Below are 13,006 nucleotides of genomic sequence, written 5' to 3'. Positions count from 1 at the left end.
TCCACACACTGTCCAGATAAGAGAGATCTGCTTGGAGAATGGGCAAAGTCACGTGACCTACTAAGAGTTGTTTTTTTCTTTTGGTCGCTTCCAGGCAAGTAAAATTAATGTGTCAGTAGTGATTACATGTATTAATATGTGATTGATATGGATTAATATTTGTCAATAAGCTTCTGCCTGATCCTTCAAGACCTATATTTTCTATTCCTTGACCCCATAATGACAACAAATAGAAACGGTGCATTTTAGAGATATCAGTCTAATTGACTGGCATCAGCAGATTCACATTAGGGTCCCTACTGGCCACCACTCTCTTTTCGTCAGTGACATCATTGATCTTCCCATCCCCCTAAGCACATCCATATGACACGTCTCTAATGTACTGACATGAAGGAGACAAAATTTTGCTTTGCTGTTTTCCTGTGACCCATCTGATACAAACCATATATCTGGGCTATAGTCTTCCTATGGTTAACAACATTAGCTAGTGTTAGCACTGGGCTTCTGTGGGTGGGAGGGACCTGTGATAGGGTTCTCTGAGGAGATAATTCACTTGTGTAACCTCAGCCATAGGCTGCTTCCAGTTGCAGCATTCACCAGTCATGCATAGTCTTTTTGGCATCTATTGTCTTTCCTTTCCTAACTCAAGAGATCCGTCCTTCCTTCCTATTTCAAGAGTTGGCACTAATAGATTTATCATGTCTATACTTTTAATTTTAGAGGTTTCCTGTGAATGGCACCATAGATATTTTCAGTGGCATTTTTAAGCTTAGTAATAAAGGGTTTGACAAAAATGAAGGGACTTTCTTCTTTCAACCCAGAGTCTAAAAGCTTACACATTTCGATCATGTCTACAACTTACTACCATCTTTGCATACAGCAAACACCATCTCATGAAAATGATTAAACACTGTGGGTTAAATGGTGACCTGTGTCTGCTGCAGGGCTCTGGCTGCTGGGGAGGCATGATGAAGGAACTTTGACTGAGCTTACTTCATGCTGGCACTGTGCGACCATGCTGCAGGGGTAGGGGAGTATATGTAGTCTGAGGTCTCTAGGAATGTTGGCGCCTGCTCAGGGGTTCCCGGGCCTACAGGGAAGCCAGGACTGTCTGGTTCTCAGACTCTTGGGCACCCCAGACACCACTGGGAGTCATGGAAGAGCTGAGAACAGAGTGGGTGCCCAGAGGCTGGATCTAGTCCAGGGCTGAAAGGGAAAAGCTGGGAGTTCCGGCTGAGTCCCAAGGGGAGGAGTTCTGGAGGAGTCCTTGGCTTGTTTGTCAGGTGGAGGCCATGGCTGGGAGTGCTGAGAAGCCTTCTGGGAGAGGTTAGCTGCTGGCCATTTAGACAAAGGCCTGTTCCATTGCTCCCCAAGAAGGATCCCGATGAAAAGAGACAGTCCATGGTTTTAAGGCATTTATTGTCATGGTGGAGAATGGCAATGTGTAAGCTGTACCCCACTTTCTCAGGGCAGGACTCAGTTTAAATACCTTTTGCAGGGAGGAGTGTCTGGGAAGGAGAGCTTAATTAACTAAGCTCTTCAGGCCTTTAGGTACCTCATTAAAATAGAGATCTGTCTTGGGGTTGCTGCGTGACCTGTGGTCACATCCTCTACCTGTGGAGGGGCTTGGGGCATTGCCTTATGTGACTGATGGCCACAGTATTATGGAAAGCTGCGGTCTCCAGTCAGGGTCCTGGTGTCCAGGAACATGGCAAAAAGCCTACTGTACCTTGCAGGGTCACCTGTGGGGTCACCTCGGTTTCAAACCTAGCTCAACAAGAAACCAGGCTGCCTTTAACGGTCCCACAATGCACATGTTCTCGCTTGTGTAGGAGAGCACACACACACACACACACACACACACACACACACACACACTGATTTTCTTTTTACTTTTCCTTTCCTGTCCAAGGAAAAATGGCTTGTAGTGAATGGATTAGATGATTTTGAAGAAAACACAGGCAAGTGATTTGAGTAGGGTGGGTGTGAACAGGCTTCTAATTAATTGACTCTAATTTTGCTATGGGAAGTTGTGACCCTATTAAATATGGATACTATACTAGTCACAATTTGGCTGAGGAGAACAGTTAAAGGAATTAACTCAACAACTCATCCATTGGATTACCACCATTGAGGTGAAAGATCAGTTCATTCAGTTAATTCTTGGATTATTTTAAAGTATGCCTGAAAAACTTCAATGATAAGAAGCTCTAACTGCTATACCTCACACATCCAGTTGATGTAGATTTTTATAGATGTCAAGTTATGGCTAAATCAGTCTTTGTAAAATGACTTTTAAAATTGAGATTTGATTTTAAATTTTACAGTCACAATGTATAAATAATATACATTACATAAATAATTTATTAAGCATGACAATAAACAGAGTGTGGTAAAGTCACAGGAGGTGACAAATTCTACCGCATTTAGTTCATGGAACCTTTCTTGTCAGTTCTTTACAACTTAATGCACAGAGGTGCAATTAATCTGAATTTTGTGTTTGTTATTTATTTTATTTATAAAAGTTACTGTCAGTAAAAGTCTGTCATTTAACTTTTGCTGTATGGGAATTTAGAGGAACTCTGTGAGTAGTTTTTGTGCTATGTGACATTTTACATTGACTTGACATTCCAGATCAGCTGTGTAGTTAAGTATGTTTCAAGTCTGAAAATAGATTCTTATGTTTTCTTTTTTCTAAAATGTTTCTTAATTTTCTCTTTATAATATGTAACTTTTGTTTTATCTGGTTTCAATAATCATGTAGGATATGAGTCAGAGACTCAGTTTCAGTTTTTATTTAATAACAAAATAATATTTAATGGCATAGTGTTTCATTTCACAAATTAACAACAGTGCCAGGAATATTTATTGAATAGATTATTTCCTAATTGATAAAGCTATCTTTATGTTTAAAGTGACTTTTGTGTGAGTTTGTGTCTAAGCTTTTTGATATTCCCTTGTCCTGGTTCATCTATACTGATAAAAATAGCATTCTACAATGTCTTAATTACTAACACTTTAAAGTAAACTTCAATAAATCTTAAAAAATACTTCTCAGTTTCTGCAGTAGAATTTGGACAAATTTTATCTTTATAATAGTGTTTTTGATTTATTGTCTCCTTGAAAAGGATCATTTACAAAATTTTATCAGAAATTAAGTTGACTGGCAGTTTTACAACATTATTTACCTATCTAGGAATATGGAACCTTCCTCATGCTCTTAAAGAATTGCTTTAACATTATTTCCATAAGATATTATTCTATTACCTACATGTCTTAAAATTATTTCTAAATAACTTATATATGTTGTATAATATTGCTATACCAACATTTAAGTAATATTTCATGTTTATCTCTCTTAAAAAAATACCAAAAGCACAAAATGAACATCAGAAAAAAAGAAGTAAAAGACCAATTAGACAAAATAACTGAATAAATAAATCAAAGCAAAGCAAACAGTCCAGCATGGGGTTCATTTGTATTGACTAACTTCTCCTGGGCGTAGGACCTGCCCTGGGTGCGATTGCTATACCTCGTGACACATGGCTGGAGAAGACTGACTCTTTTGCTTGTGTCAGTTGTAAATACCACGATGCCTTTATTACTGTAGCTCTGTAATACAATATGAAATCTGTGCTAGTGATATTCCCACCACTTCATTTACTATTCAGGATTTATTTAACTATCCTGGTTTTTTTTTGTGTGTGTGTGTTTCCATATGAAGCTGAAGATTGATTTTTAATGTTGAAATGTTGATGGGAATTGCATCTGTAGATTGCTGTTAGTAGGACGGCCATTTTCATAATATGAATGCTATAGATCCATGAGCATGGGGGATCTTTTATCTTCTGGGTGTGTTTTCAATGCCTTTCTTCAATGCCTTTAAGCTATTAAACCACTCTTTCATTTTCTTGGCAAGACTTTTTTCAGGCTGTTATGAAGGTACTGTTACTTTGATTTCTCTCCACATGTTTGTCATTTGTAGGTACGAAGGCTGCCACTTATTATGTGTTAATTTTGTGTCCTGCTGCTTTTCTGAGAGGATGTATGCAGGCAGGATTTCTTTGTGGGATCTTTGGGGTCTTTTATTTATAAAATCTTATCATTTGTTCTTCATTGGATGGACATCTGGGTTGTTTCCAGCTTCTGGGTATTACGAATAAGGCTGCTATAAATATAGTGGAGCACGTGTCCTTGTGGTATGGTGGAGCATCTTATATGCCCAGGAGTGGTAAAGCTACATATTCAGGTAGAACTATTTCCAACTTTCTGAAAAACCTCAGATTGACTTCCAGAGTGGTTGTACCAGTTTGCAATTCCACCAGTAATGGAGGAGTGTTCCTCTTTCTCTACATCCTCACCAGCATCTGCTGTCACCTGAGTTTTTTTATCTTAGCTATTCTGATTGATGTAAGATGCTGTTTTGTTTTTCATTTCCCTGAAGACTAAGGGTGTTGAACATTTCTTTAAGTTCTTGCCCATTAGAGATTCCTATGTTGAGAATTCTCTGCTTAATTGTGTACCCCATTTTTAAATTTGGTTCTTTGTTTTCTTTTTTCTTTTTGGAGTCTAATTTCTTGAGTTAGATATTAGCTCTATATAAAATGTAGGGTTAGTGAAGATCTTTTCCCAATCTGTAGGTTGGCATTTTGTCTTATTGACAGTGTCTTTTGCTTACAGAAGCTTTTTGGTTTCATGAGGTTCCATTTGTCAATTGTTGATCTTAGAGCCTGAGCCATTGGTGCTCTGTTCAGGAAATTTTCTCCTGTGCCAATGCTCTATTTACCACTTTCTCTTCAGTTAGATTCAGTGTATCTGGTTTTATGTTGTGGTTCTTGATCCACTTGGACTTGAGCTTTGTACAAGGTGATAAATATGAATCATGCTGACTGCCAGTTAGACCAGCATCATTTGTTGAAGATGGTTTCTTTGTATCACTGTATAGTTTGGGTTTTTTGTCAAAGATCAAATGTCCATAGGTGTGTGGGTTTATTTTTGCAGCTTCATTTTTATCCCATTGATCAACCTGTCTTTATACCAATACCATGTGTTTTTTATTAATATTGCTCTGTAGTTCAACTTGACAGAAAATGTGGTTCATTTACATGTATTAAAAATGAGAACATCATGAATTTTGTATGGAAATGGATAGAACTAGAAAGTATCATCCTGAGAGAGGTAACCCAGACCTCAAATGAATGATATGTACTCACTGATAAGTGAACATTAGTCAAAAAGTACAAAATACCCATGATACAACTCACAGACAGTATGAAGTTTAGCAAGAAGGAAAACCCAAGTGAGGATGTTTCAGTCCTACTTAGAAGGGGGAACAATATAATCACTGGAGGCAGATGGAGGGACATTGGAGGGAGAGAGGGTGAGGAGATGAAAAGGGGATCAGAATCAGGTATGGGGGAGGTAGGAGAGAAACCCACAGGACCAGGAGAATGAAAGAAAATACGGAGCTGTGGGGGTCAGTGTAGGGTGGGAACTGATCACCTAATTGGTTCTTGATTGTGTTAATAAAGGCAGTAGAATACAATTGCTGAGCTGAAGGGAAAAGGGTGAGACTTCCAGGTCAGAGGAGGAAGAGAAGGGGACTAGAGGGAGGAGAGAGAGAAGGCAGCAGAGCAGAGGAAGGGGTAAACATGTAGGCCTTGGAGCACCTACAGTTTGTAGCCTCCATCATGGGGAGGGGCAAGGAGAATGGGGCAGGATATTCTCCCAGCCATTGAGATATTTGGCTAGTTTTAAAATATCATGGCTGTCTGGTGTTTTCCATCCACGGCAACTCAGGTGGGCGGGAGAAAAGTCACAGCTGGGGTGGTCATTGGCTACTTGGTAAAGCCAGCTGCACGAGGTTGACAGAGCTTAGACAGAGCTCTTGAGAAAGAGCTTGCATGTTTTTAAAATTACATGTAACACTGTAGGGTATTGGGGTGGATATCTAGAAAGTCCCAGAGTCCTGGCATGTGAGAGGCTCCCAGGACTCAATGGAAATGACCTTAGCTGGAATGCCTAACAATGAGGAGATGGAAACTAAAGAGTAGATAGATAGGGCCTCCAGTGTAGCAATGGGGTCACCCACCCATCTTCAGCATTTTTATTTTTGCCTTAGAATTGTTCCTGTCTCAAGGAAATGCAGGGACTAAAGTAGAGCAGACACTGAAAGAAAGGCCATCCAGAGGACTGGCCTAACTTGAGATCCATCCACTGGACCGGCACCAAACCCTATTATTGATGCTATGTTTTGCTTGCAGAAAAGAGCCTAGCATGGCTGTACTCTGAGGCTCTATCAGCAGCTGATTGAGACAGATGTAGATACTTATAGCTAATCATTTGACTGAGGCCGGGGCACCCTATGGAAGAGTTAGGGCAAGCACTGAAGGAGCTGAAGGACATGGCAACCCCATAGGAAGAACAACAGTATCAACTAACCCCGACCCCTCAGAGCAGTTAGAGACTAAGCCACCAATCAAACATGCTACATAGGCTGGTCCTTGGCTCCTGGCACATATGTAGCAGAGGACTGTCCTGTCTGGCCTCAGTGGGAAAGGATGCACCTTTTTAATCCTTTAAAGACTTGATGCCCCAGGGAAGGAGGATGTTTGGGAGGCGAGTATGGTAGGATGGGTGAGTGCATGGGGGTTGGGTGGCTCAGGGTGTAGGGGGGTACCCTTTCAGAGGCAAAGGGGAGAGAGAATGGGGTAAAGAACTCTGGGATGGAGGACCAGGAATGGTGGCAACATTTGGAATATAAATAAATAAAAAACCTTAATAAAAAATAGTATCATTTGCAAATAACTATACTTTGACTTCTTTTCAGTTCTTATCCCCTTCCCTTGATTTCCTTCAGTTTTGTTATTGTTCTAGCTAATCCTTCAAGTGCTATATCAAATAGATATGAAGAAAGTAGACAACTTTGTCTTGTTCCAGATTTTGGTGGAAATTCTTGGGTCAATTTTGCTTGGAATATATTTTTCTATCCTTATACTGTAAGGAAATGTTTATCCTTCATGGTGAAATTTGTTTCTTGGAGGCAGCAGAAAGATGGCTTAAGTTTTGTATTCCAATCTGTTAGCCTGTGATTTTTTATTTTAATTGGGGCAGTTGAGACCATTAACATTGAGAGTTATTAATGAACCAGTGTTACTGACTCCTGATATTTTGCTGTCTTGTAGGCCCACCTTCCTCTGATGAATTGTTGTTGAATAATTTGTTTTTTTATTTCTTGTGTCATCTTGAGTGTAGTTCACTTTTTCAGACTGAACTTTTTATTCTAGTGCATTCTCTAGAGTTGAATTGGTAGAAAGAACTTTCTTGAATTTAATTTTATTATAGAATGCTTTTTTCCTTTTTTCTTCGATCGTGACTGATAGTTTTGTTGAGTATTTTAATGTGGGCTGGCATCTGTGGTCTTTCAGAGCTTGTCGAACATCCTTCCAGGTCCTTCTGACTCTTGGAGTCTCCACTGAGAAGTCACGTGTTATTCTAATGGAACCACCCTTTGTAAGTGACGTGGTCTTTTTCCTTTCTGCTATAAAGTCTCTTTTCTTCAGTCTGTACATTTAGTGTTTTGATAGCTATGTGATATAAGAATTTTCTTTTCTGATTCTGCCTATTTGGTGTCGTGTATGGTTCTTGTTCCTTAATAGGCATCTCTCTCTTCAGACTGGAGAAACTTTCTTTTATGATTTTGTTAAAAAGCATTTTCTGTAACTTTGACCTTAGTATTTGATACTAATAATAAGTATCTTCTACCACTATACTTATTATTCTTAGGTTTTGTCTTTTCATAGTTTCTCAGATTTCCTGAATATTTTTACCAGAATTTTTAAAATCTAACTATTTTATTTGATAGAGATATCGATTTCTTCCATCTTGTCTTCAAGACCTAAAATCTTCCCTTTCATGATTTTTATTCTTTTGGTGAGTTTTACTTACCTTTGTGTTTTTTGTTTGGAATTTCAACATTTTTATGTTCAGTTTTGCTTCAGTTTGGGTTTGTATCATGTTCTATTTCTCTGTTAAATTCTACTTTCTTGTCGTGAATTGTTTTTATTAGTTTGTTCACTTGTGTGCTTTTATAATCTTCATTATGGAACATGCCTATATCCCGTTTATGGTTTGTAAACACATCATTTCCATTTTGCTGCACTTTTCTTGTGCTTCTGCTGAATTGGTATTCTCAGAGCCTATTGCAGTAGGGTTTCTGACTCTGGAAGAGGCACACTGTCCTTGCTGTGTGTTCATGTTTCTTACATTGAGTTCTGATGTTTAAAGTGTTTCTTGGTGTAGATATTTGTTTTCATCTTTGATGGGTTCATGTTCCATTACTATCACTAGTATCCTGTAACTATTACTAGTTACTATTACCCAGTCTGGGTCTCATGCAGTTGGTAGCTGTGGGGTCCCTGGTAAAGAGTGCTTCTTCAAATCAGCAGGTGACATAATCAGACAGAGAGAGGCTCAGAGGGAAGGCTGAGGGAGTTAGGGATGGGAGAGGATTAGCAGTGCCCCACGGTCACACAAGGACACAGAGTCCCCAGGAATGCAGTCAGACTGCAGAAGTACTGTGATTTCCTCCTTTTGTAAGATGAACTTAGTCATCTGCCTTTTATTACAACTGTTAACTTTTGTTCTGCGGGGCAAGTCATGTGTTTGAGGGGGTTAATGTATGTGGCATGATCCCTATTGCAGATCTATAGAGTTGTGTTCTTATAGAATGGTAACAAACCCAACTCATGACAGTCAGAGACACAGAGTAGCACTTGTGGGAGCAGGGTTTGGCATTATTATGACAAGCAGAAGGAAGAGAGAAACTCTCTACTGTTATAGGGAATTTGATGGAAAATGGTGATAAATCTGAATTAAATCCTTCCTTACTAATGATTTTAACATTGAACCCCAAAGAAAAGAAATCCCATTTTCTCCTCAGTGAATTTATCCTTCGACCGTCTTTATTATTTCATTTTGTCATCAACTTCCCTTCCATTTATTCTGTTTCATTTTCTAGAGCTCATTTTCTGGTTTCCACTTCTAGCAAAAGATGCCTTATATACGGAAGCTCCTTCACATTGTTCAGGCTTCCATTCAGATTTATTAGAGAGGGAGAAATACAAAAATGAAAGACTATCATGATTGTGATTACTGTCTTATAAATCATCTTTAACAATTTCTTGTCAATTTTTAACAGTGACAGTCTTCAGACATTGCTCAGCTTGGAATAGCTTTGGGATTAAAGCAGTTTCTTCAGGCAGGTTTGGTTAGTCTTGACACTTGGGTGGCATTACAAAAAGCATCTAGTGCCTCATCAGGAAATGTCTGTTTTAGGTCAGAATGTGTAATGTTCACAACATATCTGATCAACGAGTCTCCAAGGCAATTTCTCCTTTCTGTGTAGTCATGTGGAAATAGCATCTCTAGGTGAACTCCTTGGTTTTTCTGGCTGGGGATAAAGCCAACCTAAGGGTAAAGCAGTCACATGATGGGTGCAATACTCTAAGTAGTACTTCAGATGGAGTGGAGAAAGTTCTGTCAGGTTGTCTTTTAGCAAAAGAAAACAAAATATGAAGGTCATGTGACAATGTTGTTTTCTTATTTGTATTGAGACAGATTCACTATTTAACAGCCAGCTTCAAAGAATTATGTCTTAAAAAAAAACCCTACTATTTCATTTTCTCTTCCAGGGATGTGTAGTTTGGTCTCAGTTGGGCTGAGTATTTTGAGACTTAGCCATGTTTACTCCTGTGTTTACAGTAAGCTATAGATCTATAGTTATCTTGGTCTGTAATGATTTCAGCTGGGCTGACAACTACTCTAAGTCTGCTACAAGTTGGTTTAGTTTTTGTTCATGTGATGCTATTCTGAATATTTCAAATTTGCATATCGTTAATTTGTTGTAGTCTCTTGGGTCATATGAGGCAACAAAGTCATACTAGATTCAAAGTTATTTCCAAAGAATGAAAATAATGCTGTGGCTCATGGTATAGCAGAGTGCAAATAAAGATATAAATAATTGTGATCACTTTTACTAGTATTTTGTCTGTAGTACTGAGGTATTTAGAGAACCTTGTTGTATTTTTTTCCATTGTGTTTTCAAAGTGAAGGTTACTCATGAGCTGATCCTGATAATGTTGACTATTGAGATTCAGAGTTTACTAGTTTGTTTAACTAGTAACTAAGTATGCTGTTATCTCCAGAGAAAAAAAGATACAGGTCCATTTTTTAAGACTACCACATTACTAATTTTTATTTTCTATCTCTGATTAATAAAGATACAAATTTCTTTCTATATGACTATATTATTATAGAACTAAGAGTTTTAATTTAGTTGTTAACATGTTTGCTTTTAAACATTAGATTTTAAGTGATATTTTACTTGTATTTTAGATGATAAGGATAGAAAGGATTCTATAAAAATAGGAGGCTAATATATATAATATGTTATATATTACATAATATATTATAATCACATTATATTGCATCTTATTTATACTATATTTATATGTTAAATGCAATATATTTACATATTTTATATTATTATATATAATGTAATATATTATTATACATTTATTATATATTAATGTGATTATATATAATTTTCTACACTGAGACAGGGCCATTCTATGAGTTATGATATTAGTGAAGCTTTTTGATCTGAGCAGTGTATAAGACACAACTGTCATTGCTAGCCCTGCAATAGTGGCATGTGGGTGCCAGCTCGGGGAGTGAGAATTCATTTGACTTTGGTGTATGGGCTGCTGAAGAGAGACTGGTGAGTACGCAGTGTGGGAAGGTGGGTAGGGTTATCATTTAAGATTGCATTTCATATTCTTCAAAGCTGTGAAAGTAGAGCAACATGCTGGCATTTGCAAACCTAGATTCTAGTCATAACTTTGTCACTGTTATGATATCTCACAATATTGGAAATCATCTGTAATTCAGTTCTTTCTTCTCTGAGTTGAAGGTGTAAATACTTAGGTAAGTGTAAAAGAATAATAGCAGGTGTCAGTGCTGTGAGAAAGCCTTGTAGGAATGTGTGACATTCCCCTCAAAGCTGTCATGATGAAAGAGAGAGGCAGCTAGCCCATTGCCATGAGAATAAGTCTATATTGCTGTTGTTGTTTTGATAATGTCTTATGTTGCACATGCTGGTCTTAAACTTTCTATATAGTCAAAGATAACTTTTGATTCTGAATTTCCTAACTCTACTTCTGTAGTGCTGGGATCAAAAGTATGCACTGCTATACTTTTTTTTTTTTTTTTGAGATTCTGGGACTGAGCTCATGTTTCATGAATGATCTAAAATCACTCTACAAACTGAGCTACAACCTCAGCATTATTTTGCTTTTGTATTAGTGAGAGTATCTTATATAGCTCAGATTGGATACCAACTCATTATGTGGCCAATGGTAACCTTGAATTCTTCATCCCCCTGGTTCTACTATGCAAGTGATGGGATTACAATTATGTGCTACCATCCTTTAGCTGAGAACTAAAGTTTTATGGAAACTGTATACTTTGTTTATATGGTGGAAGACATAGGGACCATTTCAGTAAAATCTTTCATACACAGATCCTTCCAATGACAGCATGTGGCTTCACTGACCTAAGCTTCCTCATTGGACCCATTCTCTACTGATGACTTGAGGCGGTCAAGGCAAACTTTCTTTTGGAGGGGTAGAATTTCAAGATGAGGTCTCATTATATATCTTTGACTCATTATGTAAACCAGGAAGGGCTTTAACTCACAGAGCTCCCCTCGCCTCTACCTCTGAACTACTACTTCTGTGGGATTAAAAGCATGGGCCACTATGCCCATCTCAAGGCAAATTTATTGTGGATTAAGTGAAAATATGCTTTTCTTACCTTGTCCTTGACTACTTTTGATAACAGACTGTGCAGGAGTCTTTATATCAACAAAAAGAGTTACAATAATAGCCAGTGATAAGCCGAAGGAAAGTGTTCTTTTAAACTTACTGGGGAATTTGGAGTTCCTTTGAGTGAACAAAGTGAATTTTTAATTTCTCACCTTGCAAAATGTTTCATAGAAAGTGTCAGTCTCATTCAAAAATGGAGTGAATGTGAATGCAGTCCAGGCAAAGCAAGTCACCTTGGAATCAATATTTTCACCTTTACCACATCTAAACTCCATAGGAAATAGAACCGGAAGGGACATCCAGATACCAGTGGGAAGGGTAGGAGCCCTGGAATGTTCCACTAAAAAATCCAGGGTAGATGAAACCTCACTTCATTGCTTATAGTGAAACTAACAGTAAGATGCATATTGATCTACTGTCTCCTAGAGGTTTAACCATAGGAATTGGTACAGAGACCCAATGTCTGCAAGAGGCCTAGGTCTAGGAACTGACAAGCACACACAGTTGTACTAGTCACACATGGTCCTAGAAATTACCATGTACCATAATCTAGTATGCCAAACTTTTCCAAGAGGATCCCAGATGGTTAACTTTGAAACCATGAATAAATAACCAGGCAGTCGTGGTGGACCTGGAGCCTTTATACCCAGCACTCTAGAGGCAGAGGCAGGTGGATTTCTGAGTTCTGAGGCCAGACTGACAGTTACTTCACTGAGATGCATTCCTGCCCTTCTTAGGGAGACAAGATTCTTTTTCTGTGACCCCTTGACTCTGGAAAGATGGGATCCTTCTTTTGTTTCTTCCAGATATACAGGAAGAATCAATCTGACCTCCTTGTGACCAAGTTTCCTGCATTAGAGCTGTGGTTTGATTTTTTGTGGCTCTGACTTAGCTAAAATAGCTCAACTTCAATATAGCTTTTAGCATGAGGGATTCAAAATAATGAGTAACTTGCCATGTAAAGCAACACAGTTCTGGAGGTGAAGGGTCACTCTGCACTCATTACCCATGAACAATCCCAGCACCACCTTCCTAAGAACTCATAGCAGTCTCTTTATCAATGAGATCAGAGGATCTAGTTAACCTAGAAATAGACCCATATTTTTCAGAAAAGAACTTCA

Source organism: Mastomys coucha, unplaced genomic scaffold, assembly GCF_008632895.1.
Source record: "Mastomys coucha isolate ucsf_1 unplaced genomic scaffold, UCSF_Mcou_1 pScaffold6, whole genome shotgun sequence".
NCBI classification, from domain to species: domain Eukaryota; kingdom Metazoa; phylum Chordata; class Mammalia; order Rodentia; family Muridae; genus Mastomys; species Mastomys coucha.
Note: the sequence above shows the minus strand (reverse complement) of the source record.